At 33.8% G+C, this 14,863-nt stretch overlaps 1 protein-coding gene and 1 non-coding gene across 19 annotated transcripts in view; both read right to left on the bottom strand.

Annotated features, from left to right (window-relative positions):
• The window catches only part of ROBO2 (roundabout guidance receptor 2), a 1,699,370-nt gene that overhangs the window by 865,662 nt on the left and 818,845 nt on the right, over positions 1 to 14,863 (bottom strand). The gene's annotated exons all lie outside the window — the stretch shown is intronic.
• On the bottom strand, positions 2,946 to 3,052 carry LOC131757896 (U6 spliceosomal RNA). The gene has a single exon (XR_009336044.1). It is a non-coding gene; the product is annotated as a U6 spliceosomal RNA (small nuclear RNA).

Consider the following 14,863-nt stretch of genomic DNA (forward strand, 5'->3'; position numbering starts at 1 on the left):
TCCCCATCTTTGACTTGGTTTAAGACAGAATAAATCCAGTTTCTTTGTATTCTGCCCAGGATTAGTTTGCAAGCTTTTTTCTCCACATTCTTTATTGATTGCTCTTAAGATATCTTTATTTAATCAAAAGGTCAAAATCTGATCTCAATACTCTAAAAATATCCAACTAAGACTATATATAAAAAACATATAAGAACATGACTCTCTATAGATAGCTAGATAGATATGGATATATAGGTATGTGTATTTATTTGGCAATGTTTATATTAAAGATGAAAGTTTATTGTGTTACAGTATTAAAAAAAATCTTAAAAAACCCCTCAAATATGAAGCCCTTCATAGATAATAAGATCCAAAAAATGACTCAAGAATGGCATATGTTAATGAAAAAGTAGTAAAGATCAAAGCAGAAAGCTATGGCATATGCATATGGAAATCTTATCAAGTTCAGATAAAAGCTAATGTATGTGAAGAAAGAATAAAATACATCTGTCCATCTGTCTAATACAGTTAATTAACCTAGTCTTGGAAGTTTCCAGGAAAAAGGTCATTTATGAAATCACAAGTTCATTTCTATAAAAAAAGAATAAATGTAACAGTTCAATAATATAACTTACAATTTTAAAAGAAAAGAATAAAAGCTTGCTTCACAATAAAAGAAACCTTTAAAACAGATAAAATCATAGTATGAACAATGCTGCATTTTATTATTGATTAAAAGGGTTTGACCATGACATTTCATTCATCAGATTCTATTTCTCATTACATGAAAACAATGCACATTTATCAAGTATATGTGTGGCTTCTCACATTTATGTTGTATCTAAAAATTTTTGCCTTAATTTCCAATGATTATAGTATTTATTATGATTTTTATCAGAATTGCAGGCTCTCATCATCACAGTCCTTCAGAATTTCAGTAAAGACTTTGTGCACACAGAGAAATTTTAGCCTCATCCCATTACTGCATTAATTCAAATTTCTTTGTGTCAGTTGTTGACTTAAGTATAAATCATTGACTGTTAAGGACATAGATTCTCACTAATGAAAATGGAAACCAGTTGAATCCTCTGGAACTGGTACAAATCATTAACATGATTCAGTAATAGTCCACTCTGGCAAATCACCATGAGATGATGATTATAGCACACCTTAAAAGGTAGTAAATTGTAATGCACTGACCTCTCTGTGCTCACTTCTCTGCTAACTCAATAGTCCACTAAGAACAAAGTAAACGTAAGGTAAATCTTAACAAAAATCAGAGTGTATAGAAAAATCAAGATCTACTTCCTTAATGTGGATCCTGAAAGATAACTTAAAAATTATGAGGAATGATGTTTTGCTTGGGGGTGTACTACACTAACCATGGAAAAATTTACCGAATAGGTGTTTTTAAAAATATATGTATGTGTGTGCATGCATGCGTGTGTGTATGTATATATGTATATATATACATAAACACATATATGTTTTTATTAGTCTTCATGATTACTTGGTGACTAACAAAAAAATAATCTTGAGAAAGCACTCTGCCTTTGTCAGAGTATCTCTTTAGATATGACTATTATGGATTCTGGAGAACAACTCTTTAAGTTAAATATAAAGATCTCATAAAAAAATTTATGGAATAAGGCTGCCTTATAAACAAAGCCCACATTATATGAGGCAGTTTTGCTGTCTCACTCTACATGCCTGGAGAGGAGAGGGCCCAGAGCAGATTTGTCTTATGCTGATTTCTGTTGTTAACTAAATAATGTTGAAATACCTCTTTACCCTACTATGATTAAGGCATGTATTAATATGCTGGTGGCAATATATGTTTGTGAGTATCTTCAACATTTCTCTTGCAATCTTAAAATCAGGATTAATATATTTTTTCAAAGTAAGAGAGTAAAAATAGTGTTATACTAAGCATTTTACAAGAAATGAGAGAATACTTAGCTATAAATTAATAAGAAAATGCCATAAGTTTAAAAATAGCAAATTTAGTATTTAAAAATTTTTCCATCATACTTTCCCCCTCAATTTTAAACTTATTTTCAAGCAATTATTTTTAATTTATAAAAAGCATATAGTCATTTTGCACAATGTTGTTGATTACTGTTTAAGGCTAAGAATGAAAAATCACTTTTCTAAAATTGAATATTTTATGATACTTAAGTGCTTTAGAAAATAGATGCTAACTTTGAATTTGACTTAAATATATGGTTTTGGAAAATGATCTTTATTGTGAGGTTTTTACCATGTTTTAGGAGGATTTTTAGGATTCAGATTGATTGGGAATGACATTATCAAAATAAGAAAACAATATTGAGCATTGCAGAATTTTAAAAAAGAAAACCTTATATCAGTACTGTCCAAAAGAAATATCATGTGAGCCACAAATGTAGTTTTAAAGTTTCTAGTAACCATATTAAAACATTAAAATGGAACAGGTGAAACTAATGTTAACAATATCTCTTACTTAACCCAATATATCCAAAATGATATCATTTCAACATACAATCATTCTAAAAAATTATTAACATATTTCCCATTCTTTCATGTGTTCTAAGTCATTAAAACTTGGTTATGTTTTATACTAACACACCTCAATTTGGACATGTGATTAGCAGCTGCTCTACTAAACATGAAGCCTTAAAGAACTGGGTGGCAATGCTCTTGGACCCTACCTTTTAAAAGAAATTTGCATTTAAGGCAAGAAAGGTAAAATATATATAGAAGGTATCAAAAGGAAGAAAATATCATAGTACCATAAATTTAATATTTATGATATCAACTCCGTTGGATGTGAAAACATACCAACCGAATTTTCTACAGAAGTGTAGTCAAGGTCAAGAAAGTAGGTCTGGAAGAACAGCTCAAGGGGGTATCGTAGTATACTTCTTTTTTTTTTTTTTTTTAACATCTTTATTGGAGTATAATTGCTTTACAATTATGCGTTAAAAAATATGGAATGCTTCACGAATTTGCGTGTCATCCTTGTGCAGGGGCCATGCTAATCTTCTCTGTATCGTTCCAATTTTAGTATATGTGCTGCCGAAGCGAGCACCATAGTATACTTCTTTTATTGGTGCCCTGTATCCAACACAGATTGCTGCCATTAACTTGTAAGACAAAAATCACCTGAGGTACAGGCATTGTGCTGTATGTTTCTTACCATATAGCATCTATTTCTATTTTCTCTGGTTCACAATTATGGTTATTCGAAAAAAATACAGTTTTAGAAAAACAACTCTGTCAATACCCATGTGTTTTAAACTTAATCCTTCCCCTCTCTCCCTTACATTCTTTGTTCCTCTGTAGCCTTTGCAACATGTGCCTGCTAAATAAATACATACATACATACATACATACATACTTGTATGTTGGGTGTAAGGGTGCATATTTATGAGAACCTGGCATGTGGGGAAGTCACACTGTGAAGAGAGTGTTACTCACAGAGGCTCCTGACCCTTTGAAATACCCTCAGCTGCTCTGAAAACCACAGGAAACCTGTTTGTTTATGGAAGTGTGCCAGGTGTTTCTTTTTCATAAATTCGTAATTGATTAATCATCATCATCTAGGAAAAAAAGGGCAACACTATGATGAGAGGCTGTATTTTCCATCTGTACATTAAATAAATAGAATATTTCAAATGAGAAACAATGAAGAGAAAAAGAGGGAACAAGGAAGAGAGAAAATATGAGCAGAAAGTTAGGCAAGTGGATTTATAATTTAATTATAGTTTATACTCCCAAGCTGTTTGAATTTTACATCCACTTAGTAAAACCCTGTGAATTGACAAAATCTGTGAATAGTTTATTCTAGAATTATACCCGATTTAGTTATTTTTGGAATAATAATCAGTCAAAGGAATGAGGTAAAACATGGTATGATCATCGTTTTAAAAAACTGCTATACCTAGATAATAATATCTTATTAAAATTAGTTTTGAATAAAATAGGAAGTTGACAATTAAGTGAAAAATATGTATTTTTAAATGGCAATTGTCTTCCTTGGAAGCTTCCAGTATTTATTTAAAAATAAAAAGTGGCGGTTTCCCTGGTGGCGCAGTGGTTGGGAGTCCGCCTGCCAATGCAGGGGACACGGGTTCGTGCCCTGGTTCCAGGAAGATCCCACATGCCGCGGAGCGGCTGGGCCTGTGAGCCATGGCCGCTGAGCCTGCGCGTCCGGAGCCTGTGCTCCGCAACAGGAGAGGCCACAACAGTGTGAAAGGCCTCCATACCGCCAAAAAAAAAAAAAAAAAAAAAAAAAAAGAAAGAAAGTGGACACTTAAGAGAGATGGTAGGTTGGAGAGAACAATGATAGGTATCTAGACACTAACCATGGAAGACATGAGCAAACATGACTAAGTTATCGAGCAGATCTTTTTCTAAAGCTAGATTACTTTAAATAAAAGAATATGTCCCAATCTCCCAATTCAGACATACATACACTATTGATACTATGTATAAAATAGATAACTAATGAGAACCTATTGTATAGCACAGGGAACTCTACTCAGTGCTCTGTGGTGACCTAAACGGTAAGGAAATCCAAAAAAGAGGGGATATATGTATTCGTATAGCTGATTTGCTTCGCGGTACAGTAGAAAGTAACACGACATTGAAAAGCAACTATACTCCCATAAAAATTAATTTAAAAAACAGAATATGTCCCTGCAATGGACATCATGGGAGAATAATTTACCTACCTGGATATACACTGAAACATCAGGGATGAATTTTAGCAGGGTCTGGACTACTTGGTAAGAGACAACAAAGGAATTACAGATGGGGAGCTCATTGTGAAGACTACATTTTGAAGAATACAAAGCAAATATTAAACACAGATTTCAAGCATAACAATAAATGATTGCTAGTTAATAAGAAGCGACCACTGTTTTTTGCCTCTCACTGTGGTTTTATTTTGGCTTTTGTTTTGAATTATGATTTAAAGGTGAACAATAACTGATTATAAACAATAAATGATAAATCATATGTACAGAATTGGTCAATGTAGATCACTGATAGAGCCCTGAGCTGTACAGCTGACCAACTAACTCATCACCATCTACATCATCATCATCATCATTTGGGTGTTAGTTAGAAAGGAAGACTCCCAGGCCCTACTCCAGACCTACTGAACTAGGATCTTAATTTTGACAAGATTCCCAAGTGATTTGAATGTGTATTAAATGAGAAGAACTGCTACATATATTGTTTTTCACTTACATTTCATTGAGTATAGCTAGATATAGCTATACTTTGACCATTACATGTACCAAACCAAGATGAACAATGGGCCAGTCAACAAAACTTTGGGTTTTGGTTGTAGAGCATTGCCATAAGTTTTGCTGAGTCTCTATGGCCATGGTGGAAAGTCACATTTAGAGGGAAAAAAAAGTATATGATGCTCTTTTAACTTAGATGTTTTTGCTGATATTTTTCTACTTAATCTATAAAATTTTGAACAAGTAATAAACTGAAGATTTAAATTAACAAATTTTATTTCTATTTAACAATCTTCAAATATAGTTACTATATAGAAAACTTCCTTAATCTGATCTAGACATATAGATAAGTTTACCAATGCAAAAAAAATGACTATCTATGGATATGTGTGTCTGTGTGTGTTTGTGTGCCTGTGTTGCTAAATACTGAAATAAAACATCATTTCACAGATGCTTTAAAAAAGGGAAAATAAATTGTATTTAAAATGACTACCTAGATTTATAAAATACAATTTTGTTAACTGAACTAGCCTGTAGTTTAACATGATTATTAATTTCAACTAAATTTTGATTATATTAAATCTTGACAAGTCACTTATTTAGAAAACTTTTCATCTCAAATATAAAGTAATTTTTTACTTCATACTACATAGCCTATAGTTTTCTAATATATTTCTCTGTCATTTACCAATGAAACATGCCAAAGTTTCAGGTAACTTTTTATCTAATAAATACTTCTAGAAAAAAGAAAAGATTAAAAATAAACTTCAACTTGATTTAAATCAAGAAAGGAAAACAAGACAGTGAAACTCTAGAAACACTGTAAAAAGATAGTGAGATCCATCTGTTAGTGACAGAATGGGAAAATGAGATTGTTTGCATTAGAAAATGCTGCATAGAGCAGATTATTCCAAATTGTGTTTTGCAGAACTCTGACCTCACAAAGATGTGAGAAAAAGTGTGCATTGAACAAAATAAGTTTGGGACACTCTGAGGAAGTTCAGTGAAGATTAGTATATCACATTTATGAGTTCTCCAATTAAAAGGAAACACACACATAACTATTTTATCTGCATTTTTCAAACTTATTCCATTAATGTGTTCCTTTATATTTTATTGTAGAATACTGATATACTGATAAATATACTGATTATAGAACACTTTTTGGATTGCTATAAGAAGTTCTCAATACCTATGATATCAGTTCCAATGGGATAAAAGCAAATTTTAATATTATATTAGTGTACCAATTTAAATAGATATTTCTTTGCTACCAAAAATATTGTCCCTTTTGCCTATCTTCAGTAAAAAAAATCCAAAAAAGTAGATTCCACGTTCATCAAAACCTAATGTGCACAAAATAGCAATTGAAAATTAATATTTGATTAGCATTATTTGGTAATGTGGGCACTTCAATAACATTCTGTATCTATGAATGGACATATTGAACTGGAGGCTAAAATATCTATGAGATGCACTTCTTTATATCATCATACATACATGCCAATATGATATATTACTTCAAAACTAGAACAATGACAAGTTTAATTCAGAAAGAAAAACCAACAGAGAGAACCAGAAATAAACAAACAAACAAACACCAGCATTACACCCTGAAAAGTATTTTATAAAAATCAACTTTGTATGCACTTTTCTTTATGGCGGTTGTTCTGGACTAAATTGGTCCAAAGTAGTATATGGAAGAAAAAGAAATATAGGATATGTTTATTCTTTGTGTCATTTAAAACAAAATTTTATTTCCATTTCTATTTACTTAATTATAATGTTTAATATGTTATGAATCTATGTCATCCCTATGTTATAAATAACAATATGCACGATGCCCACTTTAAAACATTCTTGGAAGAAGATGTATGATTAGATAATTAATTGCTTACTAATTACTTTATGGATCTTGACTGGCTAATCCCACTAATCTAGGAACTTTAATAAGTATTTACATAGGAGTTACATATTTCAGGTTTTTTAATATAACAAAGGCAATAAAATATAAAAGTCATCCATTCTTAGAAGATAATTGAAAGCATCATTCTTAATGCATAAGTATTCTGAACTTCAATCACTTAACTAAAAGGTTTTTGTCATACTTGTTGATTGATGAGTTAATACAAAGAAAATAAGCTGAAAGCAGAATTCGAATGATGTCAATTATTTTAGGTGTCTTTAATCACCTTTGTTTTGAGTTTCAGTTAATATGGTTAATTTTCCTATATTTATCATATAGGTAACTTATCTTTTTTCTAAGTATTAATTCATTAATCTCTTTATAAATTTTATAAACAATGTGAAATGGGAATAATATTTCACCTTATAGAAATTCTTCCATTTTTCAAGCTATGTAGGCTCAGTTGCTCTCCTATTGTCATTCAATGAGTCAATATTAGAGCCAAGATACATTGTCTATAGTTCCCTAGTCCTATATGTGTCCTCAGAGTATTCAATTACCCACCAGAGAGCAATGGAAAATATTAATAAATGATTTATGGTAAATCGTTAGCTATTGTTCCATTATCCATTTATCCCAACGAGAGCTTAGCCTATTTAGAAATTACTGCACTTTCACTCCCACTTTGTTTTTAAGGAAAATATCCATTGAGGATATCAGTAAAATCACGACAGTTCAGGAGTTTTGGCAAGCATATTGTCCAAAGTAGGGGAATGTGAGTCATGTTTCCCATTATAAAAATAACGACTGGGAAAAAATGCTACCACTTTGCCTCGCTCACCTATTTTCAATGAATTATTGCTTGTCTTTTCATTTCTCAAGCAAGCCATCACTTACATTTCCTTTCTGTGACTTTCTTCATGCTCACATTGTTACTTCCTACTCTAAGTTCATAAAGTCGAAAGATATTATTATTAGAAAATTATAGAATCTTGGAATCATAGAGCTAGATCAGACTTTGGAGATCATCCATTGAACTGGTAATGTTCACTTATAGGTGAAGTGAATTAGAGGCAAGGGTGTATGCAAATATCTAGGTCAGAATTTCCTTTGGCTAAAGAGAACCTGGAGTAAGGTTCGTGTTCAAGTTCTTATGTGGCAAAAGCCTACCCCTGAAATGTCAGGCCACAGTTGGAGAGATAATAATGATAGCTATTTTATCTCTGAATTTAGAAACATGATAATGTTGATAATAGTTTTTGAAAATATAAGTCATTATTGTTGATAGCTACCAAGACTAATTAAGACTTAAAGAGGAAGTGACTTTCCTGGAGGCATACAGATAGAGTAGGGACCAGGGTCCTGGCTGTGACTCTGATTGGTTCTATTTACTGTTGCTGTGTAACAAATTACCCCTAAATTGAGTGGCTTAAAACAGCTTAATTTGCTCCCTATTTTGTGGGTCAGGAATTGGAGAAGAGCTTGGCTGGGTCGTATGCTCTTGGAGTCTCTCATGCAGTTGTAATCTGATGTCAGTTGTGGTTGGCTGCAGTCAAATGAATTTTCCCGAACTGGGCTTCCAAGGTGTCCCATAACTTGGCTGATAGGTAATGCTGGCTCTTGGCTAGGAGTTCACCTGGGGGCTTTCGACTGGAGCACCTACACATGGCCTCTCTAACATGAAGGTCTCAGGGTAGCTGGATTTCTTACGTGCTGTATGGCTTCCCCCAGAGTGAGAGTGCCCAAAAAACCAGGTGGAAGCTAAACGTCCTTTAATGAACTAGCCTTGGAAATCATCCAGCATCACCACCACCATATTTTATTGGTTGAAGTATTCACAATCCTGCCCAGATTCAAAGGGAGGTGACGTACACCCCATATCTCAATGGTAGGGGTGTCAAAGAATTTATAACCATTTAAATAAACACCATAATCTGGGTTCAGCCTGGCTCTGGTATACCCTATTATACCCTGTCACTCCTTCTGAAACTTTATGAAAAGTTATCATTTCCCTATGTTTTCCTGGACAGCCAGGTATATAGTTTTCATGCTAGAACTACACTGGACTTGGAAATAAGAAAAGTGTCATATTTAATATTTAAAATGTAGGTACATATCATTCATTAAAAAATCAACAAAATATAACTGAGTACGCTATGTGAGAGTCCCAAACCTAAGTACTGGAAGTACAACTAATTAAAGAAAAAAACTGCCCTCAAGTCTATTAGGAAAGGCAAAAAGTAATAACAGAGTTGGAAAAAATGTTGCTAAGTTGTTATAACTGAATTATGCACAGGGTTGGCTATGGAAGGGCTTTACTGAAGGTTAAAGAATGGGGTTAAAGAAATGGCTGCAGAGGGCTTCCCTGGTGGCGCAGTGGTTGAGAATCTGCCTGCCGATGCAGGGGACACGGGTTCATGCCCCGGTCCGGGAAGATCCCACATGCCGCGGAGCGACTGGGCCCGTGAGCCATGGCCGCTGAGCCTGCGCGTCCGGAGCCTGTGCTCCGCAACGGGAGAGGCCCGCGTACCACAAAAAAAAAAAAAAAGGAAAGAAAGAAAAGAAATGGCTGCAGAGAATTGAGGTTAGAGGAGCATCTTTGACTAACAAGGTGGCCAGACCTCTCCCTGACCAAACACACGGCATTCCAACACATATATTAGAGAAAAGTCTAAATTAAAAAATCGAGTTAAATTTATAAGGCTAAGGTGTAAGATACATTTGTGGTTAAAGAAGATGTGTGGAAAATTAAATGAGAGCCAGAATTTGAAGCCTTTTCTATTAGGATCAGGAGTTTATATATAAAAATATTTATATTTTGTATATACAAATATTTATCTGGTCATTTAATATTAATGATGTAACTGAAATAATTGAAAAGCAGAAGTTGTTATTATAACATTTCTGTGGTGATACTTTTAAACAATGGAAACAGTGCAACTAAAATATTTAAAAGTAGTCAAAACTACGTAAGTTACAAATAGAATTTTGAGCAGAGAGGAAGCATAGTAAAACAAACCATGGATGCTTAATACAAAAGACAACATAAATGGAACTAGACTGAAATCCGGTGTTGACTTAATTTAACTTTGCCATGGCATGTGTTGGGTTACGTTGGAATCATCCAGTATTTGCATTACATATAGTAATCAAGGCAGGGCAAGCAGCAGGGAGAATGGATTCTACATGTTAATTCTCCAGGGACAAAACACATGGAGTTCAATTCACCTGGCTCCTGTGATTTTACTGCATGTGAACTAGCTAATTAAAGTGAGTGTGAGTTTCCTAGATCAGGTATGAAACAAAGATCCTTTGTGGTTAAAATTATCTGCACACGGCGTAAAGTAGGATAAGTATGCAGGATGTTGTTTGCAGCTCAAAGATTTCATTATTTATAAGAAGAATGTTGAAAATAAATGGGATGCTGGAAAATAATTTTACAGGCCAAGTGGGGCACCAATCCTCAGTCTCAATACAATGGGGGATTGCTCCCCAAAGTGTGCTCTCGCACAGGCTCCGGACGCGCAGGCTCAGCGGCCATGGCTCACGGGCCCAGCCGCTTCGCGGCATGTGGGATCTTCCCGGACCGGGGCACGAACCTGCATCGCCTGCATCGGCGGGCAGACTCTCATCCACTGCGCCACCAGGGAAGCCCCTCAAGGTGTGCTCTTTAGAGCAGAAGCATGGGCATCAGGTGACAGCTTGTTAGAAATGGAGAATTTCACATCCCACTGAATCAGAATCCACAAGACTCTCAGGTGATTCCTATGGACATTAAAATCTGGGAAGCACAGATTTTGGAGACAGGACACTGTAGGCTTAGGATAACCTTGAAAACTGTAGTATAGACCTTTGCATTTGTTTTCATTAGTCGGTTTAAAGAGCATGAATCAAATCTTGAACAGGAGGAAAACACATAAAGGAATACAGGTGAGAAAAATTTCAAATGGAAGGTATTGAATAAGTAATCAAGGAGTAGCAATTTATACATATAATTGCTCCCTATATCCATATCTATATCTATACAGTCGAATTTGAATTAAATAATGGACAGTTAGTAGTAGTTGTAGACTGTTATTAAGTGCCTATGACAGTGGCTGGCACATGTTAGACATTCAATATTAATATTGAGTGAATAAGCTTTACATATATCACTTTATCATACAAAGTAATTTTGCACACATTATTTCACTTTGAGTCTCACAACATCTCTGTAGACAGAATGAATAGTTGGTATCATTAGACAAATGCTTTCAACTTGTCTGCTTTGTAATAACTTAAAATCAACAGGTATGACAAAACCTTTTAGTGTATAATTGATGTTAAGAATATTCATGCATTAAAGACAGCATTTTCAATTGTCTTTGAAGGAGGACAATTTTTACATGTTACTGCCTTTGTTTAAGAAAGCCTAGGATAGTTAACTGGTAAGTAAATGCTAACTAACTTTGAATAGGGAATTCACTCAGTTTACCAAATTATCTTACCTTGTTACATCCAGGATTTAAAACAGGCATCATGAACAATGCAATTTAAAAATATATGAGGGAGGGAGCTAGGTTGGGAACACACCACACTTTGCCATTATTGAAATACAAATGAAAATAGCATGATGCTGTAGGTAACTCTGGGAACACATTTTGCATCTTTTTTTCCTCAATGTAAGAACATTTGGCCATTAAGCCTGTACAACCTCCAGAAAGAAATGTGCTTTAACATGAGGCATAAAAAACAGGATCTTGAGAATGTTTAAATGCAGACAAGTAGCAAATTTTCAAAATCACAGGTGAGACTAGGATTTGAAGTCACACCTTCTGATTAAAAATTGAAAAAATGTTCCTCCATAATGACCCTCATTTTCAATTCCAAACTTGGAATACATTGTGTAACGTGTGATCTGACCAAAAGATGGCTGTTTGCAGTTCATACTGAACATCAGCGTAAATCTGGAACATATTTTCAACATAACTTGCCTCTCAAAACAGCTTGCTTATGTTAAGGGAACAAATAAAAGTTGGAATTCTTGTTGTAGAGAAAGAACAAAAGTAATTAAAGAACACACGATGCTTTATAAGATAAATATTTGACTTATATAAAGGTATATTGAATTATACATTTTATTAAATGAGCAATTCTTTCTTAAGATATTGAAAATTTTTTCTATTGTTGAGGACAGAAGTTTGTTACTTGACAAATCAAAGATCTTTTTTGTTAAAAATTATTTTACAAGCTGATTCTTCCAATGTATTGTTCATTTAAAATTTGCTCAAATTCATCATAAGCAAAGTAATTACATAAAGGATAATCTCTTTAAAGGATAATTCAGGTTTTTTGTTCCATCATTAGTTCTAATTGGTTAAGTGCTTAAAATCCATACTTTTTAAACATTTGAACTGAATACTAATCTCTGGAATCAGAGTCAACCACATTACGAAGTTCAACTTGGATTGAACTCTACCAAACTACATGGTTTAGAGAATTTTCTCTTGAAGATGGAAAAGAAACTCTTTTACTCCATTGATACCCATAAATGTCCAGTGATCTTATCCAACAAAAAATGATAACTATAGTTGCTTCCATGTTTTCTACACTGGTTGTGCGCCAGGCACAGTTCTGAACCCTTAATATATAATACCTCACCTCTTACAACCATCATTCAAAAAAATGTCATTATCCTCAAATTATAGAAGAGGAAATGGAGGCTTAAAGAAGTTAAATTTGCCCAGGATCACAACTCAGCCAGACTATATTCTAGCTACTATGTTCTTCCTACCATGCTTTGCTTAGCTTATTGCATTATACAAAGTCACAAATTTAACAAGGTAGTGTTTGCATTTCCAGAAGGTCACTGGGCTTTGCCTTTCTGTAAATCTCTTAAGAATACTCCTTTAGGGAAGGAGAAGTGATAACACAATATTACTATACCTTATTACTCAATAATTACACAATTACATCATAAGGTCTAGTTCAGAGGGAAAAGACAGCATATTCTGAAATATTCAAATTTGAAGGCAATGGCAGAGAATATCCTCATTTTAAAGTTAGCTAGGGATAACTTTGTGGAAGGCCTATAGAGTATATGTGTGGTAGTAAAGGGACCATATAACTTACTTTCCAAACACTTTTGAGAGTGAAAGGGAATAATCACCAGACAGAGGACAGAGCAGCAGGTTTAAATAGGGACTGTCCTGGGAAAATCTGAATGTATGGTCATCCTGTACACAGAGGAGTGATAAATGCTGATAAAGTTGAATCGGTGAAGGAGAGAAACAGAACTGAGACTAACCTGAACTCTTAATCGGGAGTGCTTTTTTCCTTAAGGCTTGAATTAAATAATTGTATATACCTCATAGAATTTTTTTCCTTCTGGAAGAGGCATGCCAAATGAGGGTTAGGAAAAGTTGTCCAATGCTATTTGTGTTTAACAAATTGCTTCCTAGTTAGAGTGATCTGATATAATGAATTAACTTTGAAAAGGATACTCTTAAAAGGGTCAGCAACTGTTGCAGGTTAGAGAAAAAAGGGAAGGAAAAATGTCGGAGTCTTTCAGCCTTTTATGTCTTCCTGATTCAGTAGCTGTATCATTTCCTTCTTCATCAAACCACCCTTCTTCAACCAGATATTCATAACATTCCATAAAGTGCAAAAAAATATGGTTGTAAAACAACAAACATACCACATGAAAAATAAATCTATAAATACTAAATGTTTTTGCATCGTGTTAAAAATAATTTATATAATTCTAAAACTAATAAAATCGAATTGACTATCCAATAAATGGAATTTTATATGATATTTGTTATCAGCTAAATAATTCATTATTTCATTTTATATACACACTCTTTAATTAACTCACTGACTCAGAGGTAAGATGCTGCTAATCCGTTCATTTCCCCAAGCCCATAAAAAAAAAAAGTACAAAACGCATGAGAGTATAAGAGCAAAAGGTTAAGAGTTTAATATGAAGGAATTTTTAATCAGAGGAGAAAGCAGCTGGTTGAGGTTCTTTCCACCTCCAACTGGAGATCCCAGATTGCACGGTGATTAGCACCACCTGTTTTTACTAGTCTTTTCCTGAAGCAGGCAAAGCATGAAGTTGGCTATAGAAGTGTTCTTGGCATTTTGTTGTTCTTTCTTTTAAAAACCACATTTCTTTTAAAGCCAGATATTTATTTTTAGCCATGGTGTGCCTATTAAAAAAATTCAGAGGCTAAATTCGTCTGTAGGTAATAGGAAACTATTTTATAAGGGGAAAGAGAGGATACTATTTTCAGTAATTTGGAAAGAGTCTATTTTAGTATACTCATAAGTGTTTAAAATTTTTTAAAAGAGTCACTTGCAACTTACAGTTTCAATAATATTTTACTGTTAGAATCATACTTCCCAGATCAAATCATTGAAGGAACTGATATCTCGGTTTGAGTACCACAGGTTAGTTTTATTCCATATGGCCTCTCCACCCTTTTGCTTTAGCTACTACTTCGTTGGAATCTGTATTAATTTATTTTCTTTCTTCCACATGTCAGAGTTGGATTGGATTTAAAAGGCAATCTGGTTCAACTTGGCCATGTTATGGATGAAAATTCTGAGGCCTAAAGAGAGGAAGTGACATAATCAAGATCATACAGATTGAAGGTGGAAAATCTGAAACTAGGGTGTGGTACTTTGTTATGGCCACCTTATAACAAACTAATACAAAGGACTAGGTAAAGAGAATTATGCAACCATTGTTGAGAAAAGA

The sequence above is a fragment of the Kogia breviceps genome, chromosome 5, assembly GCF_026419965.1.
Source record: "Kogia breviceps isolate mKogBre1 chromosome 5, mKogBre1 haplotype 1, whole genome shotgun sequence".
In the NCBI taxonomy this organism is placed as follows: domain Eukaryota; kingdom Metazoa; phylum Chordata; class Mammalia; order Artiodactyla; family Physeteridae; genus Kogia; species Kogia breviceps.